Source organism: Arachis ipaensis, chromosome B09, assembly GCF_000816755.2.
Source record: "Arachis ipaensis cultivar K30076 chromosome B09, Araip1.1, whole genome shotgun sequence".
NCBI lineage: Eukaryota > Viridiplantae > Streptophyta > Magnoliopsida > Fabales > Fabaceae > Arachis > Arachis ipaensis.
In genome coordinates this window covers 19,452,019-19,452,547 of record NC_029793.2, presented here as the reverse complement: position 1 = coordinate 19,452,547, position 529 = coordinate 19,452,019, and the positions used below count along the sequence as shown (strand labels likewise).

The 529-nt window shown below is 26.7% G+C and overlaps 1 protein-coding gene across 1 annotated transcript in view; it reads right to left on the bottom strand.

Annotated features, from left to right (window-relative positions):
- LOC107618156 (cytochrome P450 71A1) overlaps positions 1-529 on the bottom strand; it is a 3,258-nt gene that overhangs the window by 1,388 nt on the left and 1,341 nt on the right. The window lies entirely within an intron of this gene.

The following is a 529-nucleotide window of genomic DNA, read 5'->3' as shown; positions in this document are numbered from 1 at the left end:
TCAACGTAACTCCGAATTGAGCATGAATATTTGTTAAATTTGTTTTTGCTTCTTGTTGTTTCATAGTTAAAAAAGTTCGTTGAGCAGATATTACCCCCCTTTTTTTTTTTTCAAAAGATGCTATACTTAGTCTCAATTTCAACCTCTACATATTTGATGAATGAAATATATACTAGTCACAATTTTAATCGTTCCACATATGATCCGATCAATCCTTTTTTGAAAGTAATTAAGAAAAGTTACAGATTTAAAAAAAAATTGGTGATCAATATATATTTTTTTATATTTTTTGGCATTTATAACCAATTTTTTTTACTAAAAATGTTAGCCTCGAAATTTCACTAGACTGTAATGTTTAGCTACTTGGTTATTTTTGTAATTTTTATTCTGATTTAAAATATAATTTATATAGTTGGGTATGCCTAATTCGGTACCAAAGAAAAGAAGAGGAAGAATAGTTTCTTCCGAACAAAAAAAATTTGCAGTGACCAACAAATCAGAAGTCAAAAGAAATATAGTTCAAGTTATG